At 39.8% G+C, this 16752-nt stretch overlaps 1 protein-coding gene across 2 annotated transcripts in view; it reads right to left on the reverse strand.

The window, feature by feature from the left end:
* Positions 1–16752, reverse strand: part of LOC149470057 (protein unc-13 homolog C-like) — a 434551-nt gene that overhangs the window by 19805 nt on the left and 397994 nt on the right. The window lies entirely within an intron of this gene.

The raw sequence follows: 16752 nt of genomic DNA on the forward strand, positions 1-16752 counted from the left end.
TTTGAGCATTTTTCGAGCTTCAAGCTACAAAACGCTAAAGTCTGAATGTAGCCTAAGAGGTATGTTGCAAGTTAATTAAAATAAAGATGCTGTTAATAAGCATTTAAAATACTTGATGTTCTTCTGCTTTTACTTTCAGTTTTTTAAGCTGGTAACCAGGTCTCTATAAGTGCATTGAGCTGTAGAAGAGGAGGGAAGGGTATCAATATCTATCAGTTTTTATTACCGCTTGTGTTTTCTGTCTTGCTTACAGTGCGCAATAGAGATGAGCTCAGCTGTGTTCGGATCCTAGTCCAAACCCATCTAAGTAATCTCACCTGGAACCTGTCACTGTTTTAGGCCAAGTGAGTGTGGAATTCACAGCCATTGTGTACACATGGCTGTGGGATGGATAATGCCCCAGCAACAGATGACCAGCCTAGTATAGTGGTGGTTTTCTGGTGGGTTTGATCAGATGGAGTTGGATTGGATTCGAACACACCTGATATCATAACTACTCATCAACACAAGAAATGAAGAGTATATGAGGTATAAGCAACAATTACAACCATTTTCTTAGCATGAAGTTGCTTACTGCAATAAACAAAAGGTAACATTTCATAGTGTATCTGGATCTTTGAAAAGAGTGAGGAATGGTTAGAACCTTTTACACAAGGGGAAATAACCCCAATGAAGGTGTAGATGTAGACATCAATAGAAACCTGACAAAGGATCTAATACTACCCAACAGTCTTACAGCTTGAGCTGTAGTTGTATGTGAATAAAATCAAAATCAAATACAATTACACAAAAAAAAAACCCACAGTATGCCTTCTAAAACAATGATCTATGAAGTGTCTATGGTTTTTCAAGTACATTTTTATGTACTGTATAAATACCCACATTTTAACGTTGGCTATACACCAGTAGAGTTTCATTCAAAAGTTTTTGTTTTATGAATGTTCATTTGATTTCTTAATGATTAGGGCGGTCAAGTCTACATTTGTTTTCAACCGCTGCGACGACAAAATTAGGAGAAGAAATGTAACATAACAGTTTACATGGTTTTCATTTGGTAAAGTCCATTTGTTCCAATATTGAATGTTAAACCCAAACAAAATTCTGAACTTTTTTTGAACACTCATCAAAATTTTTGTATGCATTTCTGTACAAATTTTCTTTAGAAAATCTACTAATGTAAATTTATACTATATAAACACAGTTTAACAGTGAACAATAATTTTGATCCTATAATACAAATGTATGGAGCATTTTACTACATTTTGAAGATATTTTACTGCAAGGGTGTACTTACTAAATTCCTGCAGTTGCCTAACCAGGTTTTTCTGCTTCAATCACTTCAGACTTCACTCCCTTAGTATTTATTGCCTGCCCATACATAGCTTTTCAAGATCATTTTTATTATGCCAGCAGAGTCTAGTGTTACCTGACATTAACCTAGGAATGTGTGTCAGTCTGTGCTCATCTCTTCCAAGCCAAGTCTTTCAGTGTGGGTCTTTTCATATCAAGTCCATCTGTATCTTCTGGTCTATCATTCACTGCCCATCAGTCTGTGTAGCTCTAAATTGTGTTTCATTATTAGTTATAATATATACGTTTTGCATAAAACTTGGCCTTAGAGCTAGCTATCACTAAAGTACTGTAGTGTTTCCAAAGAGCCCACACTACATTCTTTGCAGCGTTATGCCCATTATGAATGGCTAGCGCAAATGTAATTTCCACTATGAAACAGAATTTATTTCTGATGCAGATTCTGTTAAATCAGTATACTTTTCCAATGTTTTTAATTCACGCATGGCCCCTTTCTTAAAGAAGAAGTGAAGGCAAAATCTTTTATTTTTCATTTTGGATAGCATAAGGGAGGGCTGAAACCACTGTCAGGTTTTTTTTTTACATCTGTATCCCATTGAGGTAATTTCCCTTCACATCCTGTCCTATAGCCCTCCAAAGTGTGGGAATCCCTGCCTGCCACCAAGACTAGTGTCCTTATTGAAAGATTTCTCTTCTATTCCTGTTGACAGCCGGAGATTTGGGATTTTCTTTTACTTTCACTCTCGGAAATAAGAGTAAACAGGACAATCAGAAAGGGTGAATGAGGAACACAGACAGCAATAAACACCTGACAGTGTTCTGATCCCCCTCCATTCTATCCAAAACTAAAAATACAGTTTGCCTTTAATTATACTTTAACTTGTATGTTCAGCTCAGTTGATCTCACAAGTAGTTTCAATGAAAAGAGGAGGAAAATAGAGCAGTGAACAGGATGCTGGCATTGGCTTTCCAAGATCAATCCATAACAATAAAGAGAAGTTAGATAATATGCCCAACTGGGCAGCAGTGTAAGATTATAATTTAGTACAGCTGTTTATGGTTACACTTCTGATTGCCTCAATAGCAGACCTGAGAACATATCTCTTTCCACATGAAGGGGCAGATCTTGCATTTACTGTATGTCTTGAGCACAAGAATTCTAAAAGCAATACAATATAAGGTAGCTATCAGCCAGTCTATTATAAATTGAAAAAATGAATACCAAACATATAATTATGCAACAGTGAAAATAATTAGTGTAAAATCTGAAAAAATTAGCAAAGGACATGATTGTAATTAAATTGAGTGTGAAGCTGCAAAACCCATATACAGGATCATATTAAATATTTTTCTTTATTAACCAGGTCTCTTTTTTCCCCATTGAGCTAATAAAATATGTTCCATTTCTTGTATTATGCAGCATGAAGCTACTGTGTACTTATATGCTGTATCAGCAAAGCCAGTAAGCATTGACTAAATTGTAACCTTCTCTAGCAGTCTTGGGATAGTTCCAAAAACACAGAGTGATTCCACCTGTGAAATACAATGGCTGCACCAAAACAACCCATTGTTGCTGAAGACTCAGGATAGACACAAAGGTTATCTGACATCTGTGAATCTATATCACAGTGCTGTGACAGCAACAAGGCATAAACCATTTTACTGATCAAATTTATAGAACCAATACAGAGTGCTCTGCAGCAGGATATAAGCATATTTTGGTAAATTCTATTTAGATTTCCAAGTATCATAGTAGAATATTACATACAGTAAGGCGGCATAGATAAACTGAATATACTGTTACATTATTCTGGATACTGAATAAAATATTTTTGCTTAATTTTAAATAGTAAGTACTCTTTCCTTGGTAACGGAATTTCTTCAAAGCCCATTGAAGTCCCAAACACAGACCTCAATTTTCATATTCTTACCTTCACTTTCTTGTAAGAGTGGTGGTGTGTTCATAGGACTGGACAGTCCAATAGTCACCACAGTTATACCCGGTGCTTAGTAACAAAACTGGTCTAACCCAGCCATTTGCTTAGGATGGCCAAAGATGGCTCAAGCTTTGTCCAATTCCTGTGAATTAGCTGAAATATGAGCCATGGGTGGCACTGCCAACACTGCTAGGATCAAGAAACTTTGATTAAGAAATCAAAGGAGCCAGACAGAAAAGAGTTGGCCCAAACAGTGACTGCAGCCAATCAGTTGCAGTCACTGTTCAGGTATCTCAAGCTACCAGCTATTGTGGCTGCCAGAATACAATAGCTCTCAGCGGGTGGTTTGTCTATCCATGATGTTTGCATCCATGCATGGATGGAGGAACCTGTGGATTTCTTTATGTGTATGGCCAACTTTACTCTGACATGTGGTGTGATACACATGTGTTGAGGGGTATGAATGTTACTCAGCTAAGCCAGCACAGAGTATAAAAGTGTTAGCACAGGAAACAGCACTTTACTGAGAGGAAAAGGTATTTTGTAAGAACTAAAATACAAGTTCTACTTGAAGTGTAATAGACCCAGCTATACCTTGCCTTTTTGGTGTCCTTGAGCAGTTTCCAATAATAAAGTTGTTTCATTTTGGGCAGAAAACATGTGGCACAGTTGTACAGCTTGGAACTGTGTTCATTATTTTAATGGGTTGGCAATAACAGGGCCAGTATAACACTTTGCTGTGCCACTCTCAGAAATTAAATTAAAAACTGAACATATAAATACTTTGTGCTAGTTTACAGCTATTTTTTGTAGTTAATTTAGAATTTACATATTGCAAATACATTCAGAAATACCATAATTACTGAATTAGTGAATTACTGAGCTAAATGAATATTTGGAAATTTAGATTATGATTTAGTAATATGGCAGTAAAGAATCTGTCTTCTCTGATTTTGATTATATAAACACTACACAAATATTAAATATAAATTCCCCCACAAAAGCTAGAACTGAAATATCAACCTTAATTTCGCAAGAATATACACATATATATGTGTGTGATATATTTAAAAAACATATTTTGTTCTCACTATTTGGTTCAAGATTTCCCAAAGTTCTGTTATACCATTTTATGATTACTAGTTCTATCTTTTACTTGCACACAGTGCTAGATGCAGTGGTGGAGATTTCCTAAAACTGGTTCACTCAGAATCTGGTGTACCTGTGTATGGTAGCCAATCAGCTTCTAACCTCAGCTTGTTCAGTTAAGCTTTGGCAATAAAACCTGGAAGCTGATTGGTTTCTATGCAGAAGTGCACCTGAATTTGCACTCTACAGTTTTAGTAAATAAACACCAGTGTGTACTCGTACTATGCAACTGTATGTTTGCTATTGTACATCATAATCTGCCTGGTGTCTTGTGTTTTATACTTTTTCTTTTTGGATTTTTGTAAATTTGAAAAAAATTTGAATGCAAACTATTTGTGAAAAAAAAAATATTTTACGGCTTTAAAATAGATGGAATAGCTGTGCATCTGCTAAGAATTCAATACAAAATTGTACAGGTGAAGATTCATTTGGCTGAGCGCAATTGGGCATATGATGTGGCCATGTGCATTGGCTCTACATGTCTTAGCATTCTTAGTGTCCATTTAACGATCAAGAGTACATTATTTAAATGCCCAGCATTTACAACCCATCCCAAAGTCTTGTTATGATAATTTTTCTCCCTAGTCATACAATAGGGTGGTTTTTGACCAGGCTTGCTAGACCTATCACCTCTACAAAACTTCAGTCACCCAAATTAGATACTCCACTAAATATAACCAACTCAAACTGGTAAGCCACAATTCTTATCAATATGCATGATACCAAGTTGAGATCAGTTCACATATTTTGCAGCCCAGGGTTCATCTTTTGAAATCCCATTTTTCTCCTCTAGAATACAAGTTTGTAAAATACTTTTTATATTGCTGATAGCCATTTATTAGGTTCTCTTGTTCATTTATTGTTTCTACACAGGTATACATATAAGTGTAAAATAGATAGTGGCAGCTAGGGGACATAGACCGTTCATCATTTAGACATTTACAATCATAAGTAGCCCTTCTTTATTAATAATTTTAATAGTCTAGGTGTGTCACAAAAGTTATTATCTTAGACTAAGACACTCATAGACATTCAGTAATTGTTACCAGATCTATGAAATGAGGATCAGTTTGTATAATATCTCAGACCACTTTAGACACAATTGGCATTAAATATGTTTCTTCAGAGATACCGTATTTTTTGATCCATAAGATGCACTTTTATCCCCCCAAAAAAGGGGGGAAAATGTCAGTGCGTCTTATGAAGCGAATGTAAAGTGGCCGGTCTGGTATTTCTGCAGCCACCATGTCAGAATATTGGGCCGGCCGCTCAGCTCTTCTCTCCTGCAGGACCTTACCTGTTCCTCGCTCCAGCGCTGCAGTCTTCCCGCGGCGGCTTCTGTGACAGTCGGGTGCCTACTGCGCATGCGTGAGAAGCGCTGCACTTTGGGAATGGTCGGGCGTCTTCTGGGACACACGACAGGTCCCAGAAGGCTCCAGGCCATTCACAAAGCGCAGCGCTTCTCACGCATGCGCAGTAGGCACCCGGCTGTCACAGAAGCCGCTGCGGGAAGAAGGTACCCGTTCCCCCTCCCTCCCCAAAGGTCCGTAGTGTCTGGTCATCTCCTGTACTGTGTCCACAGTCTCTGGTCATCTCATGTACTGTGTCCGCAGTCTCTGGTCATCTCCTGTACTGTGTCCGCAGTCTCTGGTCATCTCCTGTACTGTGTCCACAGTCTCTGGTCATCTCATGTACTGTGTCCGCAGTCTCTGGTCATCTCCTGTACTGTGTCCGCAGTCTCTGGTCATCTCCTGTACTGTGTCCGCAGTCTCTGGTCATCTCCTGTACTGTGTCTGCAGTCCATTGGTTCAGAATATTTTTTTCTTGTTTTTTTCCTCTAAAACCTAGGTGCGTCTTATGGTCAGGTGCGTCTTATGGAGCGAAAAATATGGTAAATGCCAACACGATGCTAAGATACAAGCATGCTTACGTGAAAGAGATTGCCAAGTAATTGGATTGTTTATAAAATGCCCATTGCTATGTATCATAAAGCAGAATTTTTTTTACATGACATGTATTTCACTGATAAGATCCCAGAGCAGTCACATGGTCTGCTATTACAATATATACACCTTTGGCCACAGAGATTAGCTGACAGTCTCCTAATCCATCTTGTGTCTGTAAGCTAACTGAAGACACTTCCAACTGTAGCTAATCAGGAGAAATGTTGAACACATAACTTAGGAAACCCAGTACTATTCCTCAATAGGCAAGAACCAGAGGCATTTGCAAAGTGGCCTCTCCACCTTGCTCAATAGGCCTAAGCATTAGGGACATGTGTTTGTGGACTTTTATTTTTGCTTTAAAACAGGTTTTGCATTCCCATACAAGAACACTTGAATCAGGTCAAATGCAGGTCAGAACAAGGTCAGCAGCAGGCTAAAATCATCTGTCAATTAATTTTAAATGATCTCAGAAATGTCTTGAACTAATGTAGCGCCACCTCCGTAGGAGTCGCTGAAGATTTGAGTCCCCCTATAGTCCTGCACAGCTAGACAACAACTGCAAAAGGGAATGGCAACTGAGGACAATCTCCCTGGAACTATGTACAAGTCTCTTTACAGCAAAAATTCACTTCTGGAGAGCTAGCCAGCATCTCCTGCTGTACCACCCCAGACCCCAAATACTTCTTTATTCAGCTATACTAGGTGAATCCCTGGGCAGGGGATACATTACCTGTCACTTTAAATAAAAGAGAGTCCTGGCTAGCAAGCTAATCCAGTTTCCCACTAGAGTGCGTCTTCCTTTTTCTGGCCCAGGGGGTGCAGGGCTACTCACTTAGTCCCCTGTCTGTGAGCCGATGGGTCAGTGGCTGCTCTCAGGCCTTCTGCTGGGCTGCACCTTCCCTACTCCACAGATGGTCCTCACTCTGGTGGCCGATTAGGTCCTGAGATTTCCTCCTTTCCAGCTTCCCTGCCTGTAGGTGAGCCCCTTCCCATCTGGGCTCCCTCCCAGGTTCCTGCTTTCCAGCCAATCGCTTCATCTTTCATTTGAACTCTCTTGCTGCTGAGCAGGCTCTGTCTCATTTGAAGACTGCCCTGGCCCCATGCGAAGCCTCCTGCTTTGGGATTGGCCAAGTTCTCCAAGTGTACAGGCCAGCCTCTCCTCACACTCGCCCACTGCTTCTAGAATATTTTCCAAGATTCTAGAGCAGGGGAAGATATCAGGGAAGTGGTCTGCAGAGCCTCTTAGCTCTGACTCAAATTTGACCTCACTCTGACTATCACCACAGGCTGCTACTCAGCCTCTGCCTAACAACTGAACACTAGCTCTTCCTAGCTATCTAGGACGGTGCTACACTAATGACTTCAACACAAGCCCAAAGTCTGTTGACATAGGCCCAAACTGTTGCAGATACATCCATTCATTGTGCTAGCATGCTAAACCTTTATGGCCAGCTTAAAGAGATTCTGTTAAAGGAGGGTAAACTGTATCTTTGGCTGAATCTTACCAGGCAATGTCAGAGGTTTTTCTGTCAGAGCAGTCTGATTTTCAGCTATTCTACCCCCACCCATTCTAAATGATACATTACTATGATGGCCAGTCTCACTGGATAATAGCAATTTGCAGGAGGTAGTAGGGTGGAAGGTTCAGGAGTATCAGGATGTATGGAAGTTTTGCCCATCGGAACAGCCTGAGATTCAGCTGTGAATAAAATGTTTTGGAGGTTACTGTAGGTATGAGAAGGAAACTCTAGCTTAGATAGTTGCTCCAGAAAATTAGAAGCATGGTCCACACACCATACTTTGGAAGAACTTTACAAATGACCAGAATCCAGGAGGAGTTTTAGCAAGTATAAAATAGAAATAATGAAAATATGGTTAAGGTTTGAGTTTTCCATGTATTTCTAATTGATGTACATTTTCTTTCTCACTGCTGTAAACAAAAGATGACCTTAAGTCAGAAATTTACATATAATAGGAAGCAGCTATAGGAAAATGATTCTAGGAGTCTTTAGGAGAACTAAGCAAGCATTTTTAGGTGGGAGCACCGGAACAAGAGGAACAAGATGTCTGCCTTTGGAAACTGAATATAAAACAATTTATATATTGTTTTTTATTTATATATAACTTATGCATTTTTCATTTTAAGCAATCCCATAGGCGAAGGATGAAAATATTTTTTGAACTTTTGAACTGATGACCATCCGGGAGAGCGGGGTGGTGAGGCAGGTAATAAAATTATACATTATATGCTGGCTTCTTACATTTTGTAAGTGTTTTTAATCTGGTCACTAATAAATTGTTTTATAAATAGAGACCACTATAGTTCCACTTTTCTGTTTTCCATAATACATATTATATGAAAGTGTCAGCTGAGGAGTGTATACTGTGGCAAAACCAGGAGAGGAGCTGGAGGAAGACCACAGAGGGTGTACACAAGTCTATCCACATGTTGAGTGTGTAATGACCTATTGATGAGGTCATAAAGTGAAGTGAGCAGGTTTTCCACCTAATGGTGGTGGCATGGTTGGCACTGAAGAAGAGAGACGATTTATCTTATACACATTGCACAGTGGTGTTATAAGAGACCTTTTCATGGGACTTTAATTATTGTTTATTTTTTATTTTTATACGAGATATTAGTCTGTTGCGCTACACTTTGTTATTGATTTTGGTACAGCTGTTGTGAAGCCACTAACAGTGTTTTAGCAGCAACTATTTAAAGCACTATCATTATTTTAGGGTGTATTGCACTGACTGAATAGGGGTTTAGCTTTTATAAATCAAATTTAAATACATTTCATAGCTGCAAGTTTTCCTTCCAGTTGCTGAATAATGAAGGTTAAGAAATAAACAAAATTTGTTAAAGGTTCATCATGGTATGCACATTTGCCTATTTTTGTGTTCCTGCATTAATAGGGCTGTTTATAACTCTAGCAGCAGTCACTGCTACTGTTAACAGTGGTTCGATGCCACAGAAACAAGCGTTTGTAATTGTGAAATTGTGCAGTGTTCCGGGAATAAAAATATATAATTATTCCTAAATGATGCATAAAAATATCATGTGTTTTATAAATAAGCATCTGCTAAAGTCTTCAATTTGTTCCTCTGGTAGACTAGTTAATCTTAGAAAGACCGAGGAACACATGTATTCTATGTCCTATCTTCTAAATTTTTCATAGCTGATCTTGACAAATTTTACATCTTCTGTTTATAAACCAGAAGAAAAGATTTCAAACCTCAAAACCTGTCTCAAGTTTTATAAAGCTTTAATTTCCGGCCATCTGGCAGAATCCTGTTTAAAGGTTTGACAGGCTTGTTTTTAGGGAACAGTTGTTAAACAATGGTAAATTTACAAGAACAGATGGATTAATCTGGCTAAGGGATATGTGCTGTAAGAAGAAGCTGCTTTCTCGATTTTGAGTGTGGAGTTGTGGCATTCTACCAGGGACTGTAACCCCTTGTCATTTTATGTTCTCCTAGCTGAGGAATATTTTTTTCACGTTGGATAACTGTCACAATTTAACCATAGATAAGACTCCTATTGTGACTAGAAAACAAAACAAATATATTATTCAGATAACTGGAGCATTGTTTCACATGCCTTTATAATCATCTGATGACAACCTTACTAGTATGAGCTGCTTATATTATCTAGAACATTACATCTAAATCTGCAGAAATCTGGCCACACAAGCAGCTTTCCAAGGTCACTGCTGAACAATACAAATGTGATGTGTAAGATTAGTTCAAATGTATAGTTAATCTGCTTTTGACATTTCAAGAAATGTACACACTTGTAACATAAAGGGATGCTCAGCACGTGTTCACAATACCAGGCAAGCACTGCCTGACACCTCTGGTGTATTGAGCTAAATTGCACCAAATACAGATGTAGGAAACAGCAGTACATAGTTCACTTGCTGCATGCATGGACACAGTTTTATTGTTTTACTGTGCTGGTTTTAATAAAGCTTATTTACTAAAGCTGTGTATACTTGTTTGTTTTTTTTATGTGTGATGCAGGGATCTCTCCTGCTGAGCTATTGTAGTGATGCAGGGATCTCTCCTGTGGAGCCATTGTAGTGATGCAGGGATCTCTCCTGCTGAGCTCTTGTAGTGATGTAGGGATCTCTCCTGCTGAGCTACTGTAGTGATGTAGGGATCTCTCCTGCTGAGCTATTGTAGTGATCTCTCCTGCTGAGCTATTGTAGTGATGTGGGGATCTCTCCTGCTGAGCTATTGTAGTGATGTAGGGATCTCTCCCACTGAGCTATTGTAGTGATCTCTCTAGCTGAGCTATTGTAGTGATCTCTCCTGCTGAGCTATTGTAGTGATGTAGTGATCTCTCCTGCTGAGCTATTGTAGTGATCTCTCCTGCTGAGCTATTGTAGTGATGTAGTGATCTCTCCTGCTGAGCTATTGTAGTGATGTAGGGATCTCTCCTGCTGAGCTATTGTAGTGATGTAGGGATCTCTCCTGCTGAGCTATTGTAGTGATCTCTCTAGCTGAGCTATTGTAGTGATCTCTCCTGCTGAGCTATTGTAGTGATGCAGGGATCTCTCCTGCTGAGCTATTGTAGTGATCTCTCCCGCTGAGCTATTGTAGTGATGCAGGGATCTCTCCTGCTGAGCTATTGTAGTGATCTCTCCTGCTGAGCTATTGTAGTGATCTCTCCAGCTGAGCTATTGTAGTGATGTAGTGATCTCTCCTGCTGAGCTATTGTAGTGATCTCTCCTGCTGAGCTACTGTAGTGATGTAGGGATCTCTCCTGCTGAGCTATTGTAGTGATCTCTCCTGCTGAGCTATTGTAGTGATGTGGGGATCTCTCCTGCTGAGCTATTGTAGTGATGTAGGGATCTCTCTAGCTGAGCTATTGTAGTGATCTCTCTAGCTGAGCTATTGTAGTGATCTCTCCTGCTGAGCTATTGTAGTGATGTAGTGATCTCTCCTGCTGAGCTATTGTAGTGATCTCTCCTGCTGAGCTATTGTAGTGATGTAGGGATCTCTCCTGCTGAGCTATTGTAGTGATGCAGGGATCTCTCCTGCTGAGCTATTGTAGTGATCTCTCCAGCTGAGCTATTGTAGTGATGTAGTGATCTCTCCTGCTGAGCTATTGTAGTGATCTCTCCTGCTGAGCTATTGTAGTGATCTCTCCCACTGAGCTATTGTAGTGATATAGGGATCTCTCCTGCTGAGCTATTGTAGTGATCTCTCTAGCTGAGCTATTGTAGTGATCTCTCCTGCTGAGCTATTGTAGTGATCTCTCCTGCTGAGCTATTGTAGTGATCTCTCCTGCTGAACTATTGTAGTGATCTCTCCCGCTGAGCTATTGTAGTGATGTAGTGATCTCTCCTGCTGAACTATTGTAGGGATCTCTCCTGCTGAGCTATTGTAGTGATCTCTCCTACTGAACTAATATAGTGGTCTCTCCCACTGAGCTATTGTAGTGATGCAGGGATCTCTCCCTCTGAGATATTTTAGGGATGCAGAGATCTCTCCTGCTGAGCTATTGTAGTGATACAGGGATCTCTCCTGCTGAGCTATTGTAGTGATGTAGGGATCTCTCCTACTGAACTATTGTAGTGATCTCTCCTACTGAACTAATGTAGTGGTCTCTCCCGCTGAGCTATTGCAGTGATGCAGGGATCTCTCCTGCTGAGATATTTTAGGGATGCAGGGATCTCTCCTGCTGAGCTATTGTAGTGATGGAAGGATCTCTCCCGCTGAGCTATTGTAGTGATGCAGGGATCTCTCCTGCTGAGCTATTGTTGTGATGCAGGGATCTCTCCCGCTGAGCTATTGTAGTGATGGAGGGATCTCTCCCGCTGAGCTATTGTAGTGATCTCTCCTGCTGAGCTATTGTAGTGATGTAGTGATCTCTCCTGCTGAGCTATTGTAGTGATGGAGGGATCTCTCCCACTGAGCTATTGTAGTGATGTAGTGATCTCTCCTGCTGAGCTATTGTAGGAGGGATCTCTCCCGCTGAGCTATTGTAGTGATGCAGGGATCTCTCCTGCTGAGCTATTGTTGTGATGCAGGGGTCTCTCCTGCTGAGATATTTTAGTGATGCAGGGGTCTCTCCTGCTGAGCTATTGTTGTGATGCAGGGATCTCTCCCTCACTGAGCTATTGTGATCTCTCATTTAGAGAATGATCAGAATATACTGATCAACGCTTGCAGCAATTGGCTTCAAATGCTGATCGAATGCTGGCTTTCCAGCAAGACCGTTCGACAGAAGCTGGATGTTAGAACAGTTTCTGTTCAACAGACAGCGATAGACATGTACCAGAAGTTGGTAGGTTCCTGTTGAACCAGCCACCTTTCGGTTCATGTGTACCAGGCTTAAAGGATAAGTTCACTTTTTAAAAAATAATAATAAATGCCAATTTTCTTGCAGGTAAAAAAGATATGCATTCACTTTTTTTTTGGAGTCTGGAAAGCATTGGACTAGCAATCAACAGACAGGCAAGCAGCTACACTATGATGGGAAGAATCAATGAACTACCAGAGTGCTCAACAGCGTCATAGTAGTTAATTGAGAACTACAAGTCGACAGCCGTAAAAGCTGTCAGAACTTGTAGTTAATTAGTTCACAAAACTCTGTGAATGAATGGCGTGGCTGTGTGGATGGAGCCCCGCATAGCCGTGCTGTTTTCAAAAAGTGACAGCTGGTACGGGGAACTTCTCCCCGTACTGATGTCACAGGGGAAGAAGACAGCAGTCGGCAGCTACAGCAGTGGGAACATGTTATATGCTCCACCCTAAAAACAAGGGGAACATGTAATGTGTTCCCAAAAGTGAACTTATACTTTAAAAGATTTGGGAATAAATAGTGTACATATTCACTTAAATTATCCAATCACATGCAGATGAAATTAGTAAACAGGTATTTGCTTTTCACATTGGAAAATTAAAGTGACTCTGAACACATTTTATTTTGTGAACATTCTCAAATCCTTTAGTAAATAAGTCTCATTGTATGAAGACCCTCTTCTTGTTTTATCCCTTGTTTGCATGAGATAACACAAGAATGGGAGTGTACATTCTTCTTTGTACATTCTTCTTGGAGATAGAGAAAATAGTATTGAGATTATTCAGATGGACCACTAAGCATGGTGAGCTTCAGGAGAGACAAGATCATGTTGTTTCAGCATTTGAGAGGTGGTTCTACACCTACTTTGTGTTGTGTACTGTGTTTAGCCCACAAGAAATTGTCCCTACAATGAAAAGGCCATTTGATTGTGTAGTCCTTTTAGGCCAAATGTTCCCTGCCTTCCCATGTGGCTGTGTGATGCCCACAACTGGGATCTCACTGTATCAGGGTCAGGTGAGTAAGGCCTGTATCGATATGTTATGGCTGTGTCAATAGCATCAATTTTACACTAGTTTGAGAAGCTGCTGAAATTTTGAGATCATTCAGAATTCACAGATTGATGCATTTGACTTGCAGTTGACCTCCTTCTGAGCTGCAATGCACCACTTCAAGCAGGTTTTGCATTGCCATAGACATGTATGGGAATACAAAACCCATCTGATGCACACAAAATACCTTAAAGTGATTGTAAAAGATCACATTTTATTTTTTAATAACAAACATATTATACTTGCCTGTTTTGTGCAATGATTTTGCACACAACAATCCCAATACTCCTTCTCTCGGCTTCCCTGCAGGCGCTCTTGGCTCCTTCCCGCCAAGTGCCTCCATAGCAGGCCATTTGCTATGAGGGCACTCGTGTGTGCTTACCCTTGAGGCGGCTCTGTGTGTACTTTGACACATAGAGAGGGGCTCTGCCTGCCCTGCTCCCTCCCCACTGGCTGTGGTTGACAGCAGTGGTAGCCAATGGCTCCCGGTGCTCTCTCTGAGCCAATGAGGAAGAAGAAAGCCTCGGCTCTTGTGCACAGTGCTCAGTGCTGGGTCATGATCAGGCTCAGGTAAGCATGGGGGGGGGAGGTTGTTAGGGCTAGCTGCATGCATAAGGAGAATGCATTATGGTAAAAAAAAAGCCACTTTAAAAGACTGGAAGTTAGTTTGTTCTTGCACATTGTACATGACAACACTTGTGCATGGTAGGGGTGCTATGAATTCAAAAAGAGTGTCATCACACCACCCCAGAATGTAAATTAAATGGAAAAGGACCAGTACACTCACAAGTTTTATAATGCAATTTGTGTATTAAAATGAAGGAAATACCTGAAAAATTGCATTAATATACCCCTTTATCAAATAACAGATATAATATGCAACAGCATGGCAACCAGTATGAGCAAGTAATCCAATGCATACAACTAAGCTCAGGTATATACAAGGATTCATAAGAAGTTAGCAATTGACATAATAGTCAAGTGTAGTGGAATTAGGTCCACTTGACCCTTTTTCAAGGAGGACTTGTACAGCCACTGTCCTTCTCCCTTTTAATGACGCTGAAGACTTCTGTAGGCTAGCCCATCTGACAAGCTGTGAGCTTGGAGGAGATATTACAGCCCCAATCTAAAAGACTGAAAGGGTGAGGGCAGGAGTGGTGAGGAAATAAAACAAGGGGAAATGCACTTAAAGTACACATACTACTTTAGATTATGCGATGGAGCTGAAGAAAGTGCAATACCTTCATTATAACTCTTAACCTTAGTGATGCAACAACATTTCTACAAGAAAGGTAGACATTGATGGGGTGGAGTTTTAAATAACAGAAAGCAAAATGTGTGTTTGTCACCAGGTATAAGCATTCATACTCTAAACTCTACTTGAAAAGCAGCAATGGCTGCATTGGGAACATTAACCTTAATGTCAAAATTTACATTCTTGTTTTTAGCCTTTGAGAGATTATAGTATGTACATTTCAAAAGGAAAGAATAGTATAGCATGATTCACTTTAGTACTGTATCTGTACAATTCCATTTTTCATTTTTGTATCGGTATGCACTGTTAAACCCATTCTTGAATATTTGCATTTGAGCTTTATTTTACATATTTAGATGGAGCAGAGTGTTAGATGTAAAAGCCACATGAATTTAGCATGACATTTCAAAATTACTTTTTCTTTTTCACTTACACTGCAGGATGATATTATTAGAAAAAAACTGTTCCAAGAAAAACCAAAATAGGAATGATGCATCTCTCAGTTTCTTGTAATCAAATATTAAGATGCATAATTTAGCACTGGCTCATTTTTCTGTTGTGTCAACTAAACTCATCTGGCAAAAATGTTCCTCTGCTGAAGCACAATATACAAAAATTATTCTTTAGTTTTTCATTTTCTTATTTCTTTGATATGTGTAAGGATTTTAACTGTAGCTGTATATTTAATGTAGTACTTTACTTGTTGATCCATCTTTCAATCATCAGCTGAAATGTCACTGTTCCTTGGGATGCGAACACACAGGTGTTTTTCCTGTGTCCAGTTGAGCTGAGTTCTAGTTACAATTAAGGAGAAAAGACATTAACCATCATTGTCAATGGTCTTTCACAATGGTCACTAACAATGGTCACTGAGCCATTTACTGAACACTCTAGTAATAGTGAAATACCTGAGCAACAGTGTGCCTAAACACCCATGTGGATAGCTCCAGCTTTTTCAATGTAAGCCAATTAACCAGATATATATGATTTTTTTTTTTAAAGCCGTGCTTACCCAAAAATAAATATACCAAATTATAAACTATTATTAAAAAATCAGAATTAAAAATATATACAAATTCTAATAGTCCATGAAAAAACTTAATTAGTTCAAAATTGTGCGAAAAAACATCTCCTCTTGCAAAGTATCAGTGATCAAAAGGTGCTTGGATTGTGCTTTATCTTCTATATATAATGAAGTGCCACACTCTCCACTGCAAAATAAGTGCCCTTGCCCTTATGGAACCGCACTCACCAAATGGAGATGACTACCCTAGCTTAATCCAAAATAGGCCTGCAATGCTTGTTTCATAGCTCCGCTGTGTGTGACAATTCTCCCCTGGTCTCAGCCTCTATGACACAGGTCCATAAGATAGCTCACATGCATGGAAGGATCCAAGCAGAGAAGGATCTCATAGTTCATAGCATTTATTTTAAAACCAACAAGTTAAAAAAAATAAATAAATGTTTAAAAGCACTCACAATCTCCGGTGCCCACCCTGGCACTCCGGAATCATCTGATGATTAATGTATAGAGTATTTCCTGATGATGTCCTAGAAGTGACAAAACATGCACGCGTAGGAGCAGGAACTCATGTTAGGTTGCTTCTGCGGATTGGAGAGCACTCCGGCTCCCCCACTGGAGCAGAGGCGGGCTATACATTAATTCTTTCCATTGTCCACAAGCATTAAGAACATTCTTTCCACTGACCATCACACTATTGTATCAAGGGTTGTAAATTCAGTAACTTTTAGCAAGGGTTCTCTGAGACTGGAAAGTTATTTAAAGAGTTCC

The sequence above is a fragment of the Staurois parvus genome, unplaced genomic scaffold (genome assembly GCF_062004578.1).
Source record: "Staurois parvus isolate SC_StPar_1 unplaced genomic scaffold, SC_StPar_1.0 ptg000054l, whole genome shotgun sequence".
Lineage (NCBI taxonomy): Eukaryota > Metazoa > Chordata > Amphibia > Anura > Ranidae > Staurois > Staurois parvus.